The 9,629-nt window shown below is 40.7% G+C and overlaps 1 protein-coding gene across 1 annotated transcript in view; it reads left to right on the top strand.

The window, feature by feature from the left end:
• Positions 1 to 287: 287 nt before the first annotated feature.
• Positions 288 to 9,629, top strand: part of LOC144494100 (four and a half LIM domains protein 2-like) — a 42,453-nt gene continuing 33,111 nt past the window's right edge. Inside the window, exon 1 of the mRNA XM_078213680.1 lies at positions 288 to 408. The gene's annotated coding sequence lies outside the window, so the exon portion shown is untranslated. The remainder of the gene's footprint in view (positions 409 to 9,629) is intronic.

Raw genomic sequence — 9,629 nt, 5'->3', positions numbered from 1 at the left:
AGGCTGAAACTGCAAGCATGTGGTTTAACTAGCGATTTACCTCATAACTAAATCAAATTAAAGTAAGAGAAAACATAAATAACTATAGTAAACCGATGTAAAGCATTGTTCAATTATACTCCTATTCTATGGAATTTTCTATGACATCTGTTTCCTAACCACATTAATGTTGCATTGATCGTTATCCCTTTCAGTGATGCAATGTTAAAAACACAATTGCTTCCTCTACATCAGCAGTGATCTTATATCGCTTGGCTGCAAGCAAAAAGTTTGCATTCAAGTTCCCAGATGAGGTGGCTGCAGGAAAATAACTGAAACTGCTGTATCCAAAACACAGTCCTCTGAGTCCAATAACTAGGATTGCAAGGTTATAGCTGCATACCCTGAAACCATCCTTCAACAGAGGTGGTAAGTACACTGCAGTTGACTGTCAGCTATTTGAAAGTTATTTTAATTATTATTTTTTTGTTTAACACAAAAAGCTGTAAACCTCTATGACTCTATAAAAAGCTAGCCTTACGATATTTAGGATTACTTCTTGTTAAACACTGAGGCTGTGAAGACATTGATTTTTAGCTAGTTGCAATGACAAGTAGAAAACATATTCATTGGAACAGTAACCCTACAAGAGGAGGTCTTGTGCCACAGTGGCACCTTTGGACTAGAAGTTCAAGTCCATAAGACATAGGAGCAGAATCAGGCCACTCGGTCCATCGAGTCTGCTTCGCCACTCAATCATGGCTGATTTTTTTTCTCATCCCTTGAATAGAAACAATGTGCAGGTGCACAGGGAAAAGGCAGGGGAATGGCACTAAGTCATGATGCTTATTTGCAGAGCCAGTGCAAACACAATGGGCTAACTCCCCATTATTCCCCAAAGGGTGTGTAAAAATATGCTGAAAGAAAACCCCTTATAATGCAAAGTGTTTACCAACAGTTCTCCTTTGGCTGGCACCTGACTAGGGAATTGCATGTATCTAGGTCTTGATTTACACACATGAAGCTGAACTTTGTAAACTAAATGAGCTAAAAAAAATACTAAGTTTGATCTGATAGAACATTATCAAAAATGTATGAAAACAATACAAACCGAGTATGGTATATGAACCATAGAAATACTCGGGGAGTGTTCCTGATATACTGATGAGTAAACTGTCTTGCTTTCCGGCACGAAGTATCAACATTAAATATTTAAAGCAAATAAGGAGATCTCGATGCAAACAATGCACTTACCAACATTGGTGTCAGAAAATATTGTGCCAGGATCATCAAGCGGAAAATCTGGATGGAGAATTCAATGTTTCATTCCATAGTTTTCCACATGCATGTACCCTCCAAATGGAACTAAATTCTGGTTGTTTTGAGGCAAAGGTAAATGACTCTGTTTAAAAAAAACTAAAGTCAACAGTGGAAGACCTATCCATAGGCCTTTTCTTAACAGATCACACTTTATTTCCTATGATTTTGTCCTGGGATTAAACAACCATTTTCTTCTTCATTCTGAGATGCAAGAGTGCCTTGTCTGATTGTGATTCATAACTTTAGTAAAGCTGAACTTCTAGCAAAATTTATGCAGCAGTAATAATACTCCAAGGGGTATCTTTAATGCAAAAATGTCTATTTTTTATATGGCTTATTATAAAGCACCAGATGAGACATCATAGCCTATTTTTCTTGCTACTCTGACCTATTTAAACTTTATAACCAAACCTGAAATCAGTAAAGTAGCTGAATTATCGCAATTTGTTTTTAGTATCAGTTGTGGCTGAGTGTTCTTCTAGGACTTGAACACAAAAATGCAGACTAACGCTTCAGTACTGCACCGTTTGAGGTGCCTTCTTTTAGATGAGATGTTAAACCGAGGCCCCGTTTTGCTGCCAATTACATGTGTGTAAAAGATCCCATTTCACTAATTTAAAGAGTGGGGGTACCCCTGGAGTTCTGGCCAATAATTATCCCTCAATCAAGATCACAAAAATAGATTATCTGGTCATTATTGCTTTGTGGGAGCTTGCTATGTGTAAATTGTCTGCCTCATTCCTCATTACAAGTGACTATACTTCAAAAAAACCCGATTGGGTGCAAAATGCTTTGAGATGTCCAGTGGCCATCAAAAGCACTACATGAATGCAAGTCTCACTTTGTAAAGAAAATTGCAGTTTTCTCACACTGGTTAGAAAGTAAAACTGTGTAGTAAAATTGGACTACATTTTGTTGATGATGGGGAGATGTGGTGGAATAAAAAAGAATGGCTTGGAGTAATCAGTCTCAATTCAATCTTTTTTCTTGAATCTCACCCACTATCTAATATTACACAGTAATGTCATGAGGTTTGTAACACGGGAGTGAGATGTGACATACTATTTGGAATCATATCACAGTGCTTCACTTGCAACAAAGCTGGAAGATTCATAAAGATCTTTGCAATCATACATCAGATCAAATAGGCTGATGTGGAAAATTGCATCATTAGTAGTGATGACCTTTCATCCTAGACACAAGCTATTTGTTACTAAGTCCTGTATTCCATTGCAACACAGAAGGTTGAACAATACAAGAAAAAAAGGACAAATACAATTTGCATGCCATAATTTGATCTGAAGCAAACAGCAGAAACCCAATTGCAAAGAACAAATTTATGTCCTTAAGTGACACCACTGGATTTTTATGCAAATTGGATGATGTTTTACATTTATTGGAAATTAGGTCACATAAAAATTTTGAACTGTAATCAATATTATCTGAAAATGTACACAGATGAGAAGTATTAGCACTTCATGACTGGGCTAATCAAGGAGCACACGTCTCATAGAGCAACATCCCAATTAGGATCATAGAATCCCTACAGTGCAGAAGGCGGCCATTTGGCTCATCGAACCTTCACCGACAACAATCCCACCCAGGCCCTATCCCGTAACCACACGTATTTATCCTGCTAATCCCCCTAATTTAGCATGGCAACTCAACCTAACCTGTACATCTTTGGAGTGTGGGAGGAAACCGGAGCACCCGGAGGAAACCCACACAGACACGGGGAGAATGTGCAAACTCCACAGACAGTGACCCGAGGCTGGAATTGAATGCGGGTCCCTGGCACTATGGGGCAGCACCGTGCCGCCCCAGGCCAATTAAGACTGGATAAGTAGCTTACCAACCACCGTTCGATTCCAAGTATAATTAACCGAGTGGTGGTTGAAACTCAATAAAGCTTCAAAATTATCAAACACTTGAGGTTGTCAAAAAGTGAGATATTCTCATCCTTGAAGAGTGTAACATTTTCTTTTAAGCATAAAGCTATAATTATTGGATATTTTGGGAGAGTTGTTTGTTATATCTGCCAGTTAAGGGTTAATAATCAAGCTCTTTTGCATCTTGTAGCAATAGACGCGCCAAGATAATTAGGATGACTTTGAAGGGCAATGGCAAGAAAACATGATTTATCTTCTGCTTTGAATGTCTGAGTATTATATACAAGTGCTTGTGCATGGAAATAAGTGATAGGAATGACATTAACTATGAGTGATTAAGGTATAACTTCAGTATAAACATAGGTGACAGATCCATTAACTAGAGCATAGAAAGGTAGCTGTTAATTAATCAACCCTTCAAAAGATTTGAGAAACATAAGCCAGGAAGAACTGTTTTAGAAAAATATCTTTGAGTTAAAGAACTACGACTGTTTATGCAAGTAAACAGTTTTCAAAGATGTCAGGTAAAGGTGCATCATGAGGTCTTATCTATGACATGTATCTTTGACGTTGCACAGTGATGAGGTCTGCTTATGCCAGGCACCTGAGCCTACCTCACTCAAACCATCACGCAAACCAGCCTCCCATCCATTGACTCTGTCTACACTTTCTGCTGCCTCGGAAAAGCAGCCAGCATAATCAAGGACTCCAGGCACCCCAGACATACCCTCTTCCACCTTCTCCCATCGGAAAAAAGATAGAAAGGTCTGAGGTCAGATACCAGCCGAATCAAGAACAGCTTCTTCCCTGCTGCCATCAGACTTTTGAATGGACCTACCATATATCAAGCTGATTTTTTTCTACACTCTAGCTATGACTGTAACACTATATTCTGCACCCTCTCCTTTCCTTCTCCCCGAGCTACTCAATGAGTAGTATGTTTTGTGTGTATGGTGCACAAGGAACAATACTTTTCACTGTATCCTGATACATGTGACAATAATAATCAAATCACTCCAGGTATTAAAATGGCAGTAGGCAGAGACAAAGAATTAACGTGAAGTTAAATGCTTTGCAAATTTCTTTACTCTGCGTCCCCACATGCCATACCTTTCTCAGCCAAGTAAGTTGTTTCAAATGGGGTTTCAGTGATGTATCACTATTTGATACCAGGTGACCATTCCATTCGTATTTCATATAGGATTTTTATTTCAAACCACTCCTCCTATTACAGCTCCTTCACCACTTTGTCGATCAAAGATCACTTTCTAAAACATAACAGCACCAGGGACCCAGCATCGGGTCTGTGTGGAGTTTGCACGTTCTCGTTGTATCTGCGTGGGTTTCCTCTGGGAGCTCCGGTTTCCTCCCACAGTCCAAAGATATGCAGGTTAGGTTGACTGGCCATGCTAAATTGCCCCTTAGTGTCAGGGGGCTAGCAGGGTAAATAATTGGGATTACAGGGATAAGGCCCTGGGTGAGATTGTTGTGGCTGAGGGTTCGATGGGCCGAATGGCCTCCTTCTGCAGGTAGGGATTCTACGATACTATAAATGGTAATGGTTGTAGTATTTAACTTTAAGTAATAGAATTAATATCTTCCCCTACAGTGTTCTGAGCTAACCTGCTGAGTAGACAGGCTATAGAGGCAACTGGGACATAGGTTTAATCACCAGTCGCCGTAGTTAATTGGCCTTAGTTGCGTCAGTGTTGTTGGCACTATAGCTGCTCACAGTGTTGTTGCATTAGGGAAAGGAAAATTAGCCATGGTCTTCTGATCCTGATCACTGTCCATCTGCCACAAGTCTGTGCACATTGTGGGTGACAAGTTTAGACTCGTACAACTGAACAAACTGATATTAAAATAAAAGCAAGATACTTGCGGATGCTGGACACCTGAAACAAAAACAGAAAATGCTGTGAAAGCTCAGGTCTGGCAACATCTGTGGAGAGTGAAGTACAGTTAATGTTTCAAAATGTTAACCCTGTTTCTCTCGCCAGACACTGCCAATGCTGGTGAGTTTTTCCAGCATTTTCTGTTCTTGAAATTGAGAACATTCACAGTCATACGTGCATTCTGTGTACTTAGTTGAAGTAGGAAAGGACTGAGCAGATCTTGGGGAATTACATTCCAGAAAACGGTGGCACGGTGGTTAGCACTGCTGCCTCACAGCGCCAGGGACCGGGGTTCAATTCCAGCCTTGGGTGACTGTTTGTGTGGAGTTTGCACGTTCTCCCCGTGTCTGCATGCGTTTCCTCCGGGTGCTCTGGTTTCCTCCCACGTTCCAAAGGCATGTGGGTTAGGTTGATTGACCATGTTCAACTGACCATTTAGTGTCAGGGGAATTGCAGGGTAAATACATGGGTTGTGGGGATACGGCCTGGGTGGGAGTGTTGTCAGTGCAGGCTCGATGGGCATCCTTCTTCACTGTAGGGATTCTATGATTCTATGAAAAGAACCAATGATTTTACAGGGGGAAGAGGTGAGAGCTGGCTGAAGAAAATTGGTTAGAAAGAGAAAAAAACATCTGCAGCAAAGGAAGCGCCAAAGGAATGTCTTCCTCAGAGTTCTAACTTTATCTATATTTAATGTGATTGATTTCCAGCTGTCCAATGATTATTCGCCTCTGTGCCTTCCTCCTGAATTGGGAAATAGTCTTTAGAGTCATAGAGGGTTACGGCATGGAAACAGGCCCTTCGGCCCAACTTGTCCAGGCCGCCCAGTTTTTACCACTAAGATAGTCCCAATTGCTCGCATTTGGCCAATATCCCTCTATACCTATCTTACCCATGTAACTATCTCAATGCTTTTTAAAAGGGAAAATTGTACCCACTTCTACTACTGCCTCTGGCAGCTTGTTCCAGACACTCACCACCCTCTGAGTGAAAAAATTGTTCCTCTGGACCCTTTTGCAGCTTTTCCCTCTCACCTTAAATCTATGCCCTCTAGTTTTAGACTCCCCTACCTTTGGGAAAAGATGTTGACTATCTACTTTATGAATGCCCCTCATTATTTTATAGACCTCTATAAGATCACCCCGAAGCCTGCCACCCTCCAAGGAAAAAAGTCCCAGTCTATCCTCAAACTGTCAAGTCCCGGTAGCATCCTAGTAAATCTTTTCTGCACTCTTTCCAGTTTAATAATATCCTTTCTATAATATGGTGACCAGAACTGTACACAGTATTCCAAGTGTGGCCTTACCAATGTCTTGTTCAACTGCAACAAGGCGTCCCAAACTCCTGTATTCAATGTTCTGACCAATGAGACCAAGCATGCCGAATGCCTTCTTCACCGCCCTGTCCACCTGTGACTCCACTTTCAAGGAGCTATGAACCTGTACTCCTAGATCTCCTTGTTCTATAACTCTTCCCAACACCCTACCATTAACTGAGTAGGTCCTGCCCCGATTTGATCTACCAAAATGCATCATCTTACATTTATCTAAATTAAACTCCAACTGCCATTCATGGGCCCACTGGCCCAATTGATCAAGATGCCGTTACAATCCTAGATAACTTTCTTCAGTGTCCACTATGCCACCAATCTTGGTGTCATCTGCAAACTTACTAACCATGCCTACTAAATTCTCATCCAAATCATTAATATAAATGACAAATAACAGTGGACACAACACCGATCCCTGAGGCACACTGCTGGTCACAAACCTCCAGTTTGAAAAATAAATTTCTACAACCACCCTCTGTCTTTTGTCGTCAAGCCAATTTTGTATCCATTTAGCTACCTCACCCTGGATCCCGTGAGATTTAATCTTATGCAACAACCTACCATGCGGTACCTTGTCAAAGGCCTTGTTAAAGTCCATGTACACAACATCAACAGCACTGCCCTCATCTACCTTCTTCGTTACCCCTTCAAAAAACTCAATCAAATTCATGACACATGATTCTCCACTCTCAAAGCCATGCTGATGGTCCCTAATCAGTCCTTGCCTCTCTAAATGCCTGTAAATCCTGTCTCTTAGAATATCTTCTAACAAATCACCCACTACAGACATTAGGCTCACCGGTCTGTAGTTCCTAGACCTTTCCCTGCAGCCCTTCTTAAACAAAGGCACCAACATTTGCTATCCTCCGATCTTCAGGTACCTCACCTGTGGCTGACGATGATTCAAATATCTCAATGGGGGGCCTTTTAAGACTTCCAGCACCTCCTTCTCTGTGATCATGTACACTCCTCAAAACATCACTATTTATTTCCCCAAATTGCCTAACATCCATGTCTTTCTCAACAGTAAATACCGATAAGAAATATTCATTTAGGATCTCACCCATCTCGAGTACAATCCTATCAAAGTGATCATTCCCTTCTTATTTCTCAGTTCTACCCAAATAGACTCATTGGGTGAACCCTTGGACATTTCCCCTCTCAGTACTGCTGTGATGTTCTCCCTAATCAAAAATGCAAAACGCAACTCCCCCTTCTCTCTTACTTCCTGTTTTATCTTTCCTATAGCATCTGTACACTGGAACATTGAGCTGCCAATCCTGCCCTTCCCTTAGCCATATTTCAGTAATAGCTATAATATCCCAGTCCCATGTACCCATCCATGCCCTGAGTTCATCTGCCTTTCCCAGCAGGGGGACTAGCTAGAGTAAATGCATGGGGTTTGGGGGATAGGGCTTGGTTGGACTGTAGTCGGTGCAGACTCGATGGGCCAAATGGCCTCCTTCTGCACTGTATGATTTTATGATTCTTGCATTGAAATAAATGCAGTTTAATCTTGATTTCTCTTGCTCTTTGCCCTGCTTTCTCAGACCATTGTTCTTTCATGTTTTGTATGCTCTTCCTGTGTTTTATTTCTCTTAGCCTTACTGGACCCATTCACTGAGTTCTCCACTGCCTCTGTACTCTGCACTGTGGCCCTTTTTTGATTTATGTCTTTGGTTTCTCTGCCTTCCACTTTTCCCCTTACTGCCTTTTGTTTCTGTCCCCACTTTAATTCCCTCTGACTTCCTGCATCGGTTACATTCCCCTGCCACGTTAATTTAAACTCTCCCCAACAGCACTAGCAAACACTTTAGCCATGTTGATGTTTATTTGTTACTTCCCTCTGTGAGTAAGGTTTGTAAATTAACTGTACATAATTAAGACTAAGGAAAAGAAATGTTCTTAATTGCATTTGCCTTCTACACATTAAACTGGAGTGGAAATGAGTCAGAATTGATGCAAAGACACCCACTGGGTATTGCACCGATACTGTTAATTGCTAAATCTTTTACTCGACTGCAATGTTAAAACTGAGCACTGTGAAAAAATAAACACAAACTAATTTGCAACTCACTCACACAAACTAGTGTGTATGATGTAAAGGAGAAAGTTCGATTTTGTATTCCCCCTTCTGCACTGTTTAAACACTTGGAATATGATTTTGAATTTGTTATTGCCAGTTAATTAAGCTTTGCATATGCCATTGAACTGAGTATCAATGCGGAGCGATAAGCTGGTGCTCATCTGTGGCTAATGCTGGGAAAACACTACCTTAAAAGGCATCAATCATTGCAGGAGACATGTTCCTTATCCCTTGAGATATAGGGGAAAAGTATATATAGTATTTATAGTCTGTCTTTTGGATGTCTAATGAACGTAGTGGACACATTGTCCTTGTATGAAGGCAGCAGTTTTCACCTTGTAGCATCTCACGTCGATCACTGCATAAGCTTTACTCATATCAGGTAATGCTCTTTTGCATGACATTTTCTTCATATCATTTAAGAGAATCGAGATAAGTAATCTTGATTAATTATTCAATACAATAAATTGGGTGTAAGTTAGCTTGTTGGCTCATGTGTGATGTAAATTAACACTGTGTGAGTTCCACTTTGTGAGTATTAGGTGTGGAAGTTGATGGAAGCTTGTCTCCCCACCTTGCCCCATGCCTGCAAAGCAATACCCCTCATGCTACTTGTGACCAATTGTCTGTCTCCGATGAACAGAGATTCCTTTGGTCTTCGGTGGACTTTGGCTAATTACCTATTATTATACATTAAATCAATTGGGAAAAACTTGCATAAACTAAGGAATCGGTTCTGAAGCAACAGGATTTTATACATACTTTTCATTTGAATTTACTTTAAAAAATAATTACACAATTAGCAAGATTTTGATTTCTTCAAATTTTACTTTAATTACTTTAAATTATTACTGTTGAGGCGAGTTTAGCTTACGACAAAAGTGGGCTACTGATTTTTGTTTTCATTTTGCTGTCCCGTTTAATTTGATCAGAACTCCAAAACTTGTTCAGAAAGCTTTAAGTATCCAGAGTAGCAGTCATCTAGGTAAGTCCCCTGGGCCAGATGGGATTTATCCTAGGATTCTCTGGGAGGCTAGAGAGGAGATTGCAGAGCCTTTGGCTTTGATCTTTGTGTCGTCATTGTCTACAGGAACAGTGCCAGAAGACTGGAGGATAGCAAATGTTGTCCC

Source organism: Mustelus asterias, chromosome 5, assembly GCF_964213995.1.
Source record: "Mustelus asterias chromosome 5, sMusAst1.hap1.1, whole genome shotgun sequence".
NCBI lineage: Eukaryota > Metazoa > Chordata > Chondrichthyes > Carcharhiniformes > Triakidae > Mustelus > Mustelus asterias.
This window is presented reverse-complemented; position numbering and strand designations above follow the sequence as displayed.